Here is a 527-nt window from a genome sequence, read left to right on the forward strand (position 1 = left end):
CTCCCCAAAAGGGGAATGTTATGTAAAGAAACAACTGCAGAACGTTTGTTTTGGCATATACCCGCACAGAATGAACGTTGACAGACATTCACGGGGTGCTGGATCCTGAGAATAGTTTATAAATTGTATCCATAGGAGGCTTTCTCTGAGTGATGGCGGTCCCTGTGCTCAGAGGGGGAGCCGACGTAGCAGCGGCAGCTGGAAGATGTAGCACAGCGACGATTTCCAGGGTCCTCCACATTTTACATATGTTTATGAATCTGCAGATTTTCATTAAAATAATCCCTGTTGACCTTGCCATGGCTGTCCTTGTTCGGGCACTTCCTGTTACAGGGTGACAACCCTCTGCCCCAGTGTCCTAATTGGCTCCAGCGTTGTCACCCTGTCACATGCATGGCAAGGCTGGAACACATCGCCCAGTTACAGATTATCGTTGTCACTATCAGACGGCCGTCCCACATACTGCTGCATGTAGACAGGAAGTAGCTGAAAGAGGCTGCCCCCCCCCCCCCGTTTTAACAGGGATT

The 527-nt window shown here is 49.9% G+C and overlaps 1 protein-coding gene across 1 annotated transcript in view; it reads right to left on the reverse strand.

Moving 5' to 3' along the window:
• Positions 1-527, reverse strand: part of POPDC2 (popeye domain containing 2) — a 6,818-nt gene that overhangs the window by 454 nt on the left and 5,837 nt on the right. The window lies entirely within an intron of this gene.

The sequence above is a fragment of the Nanorana parkeri genome, unplaced genomic scaffold (genome assembly GCF_000935625.1).
Source record: "Nanorana parkeri isolate BGI_ZX_2015 unplaced genomic scaffold, ASM93562v1 scaffold3321, whole genome shotgun sequence".
Taxonomy (NCBI): Eukaryota; Metazoa; Chordata; class Amphibia; order Anura; family Dicroglossidae; genus Nanorana; species Nanorana parkeri.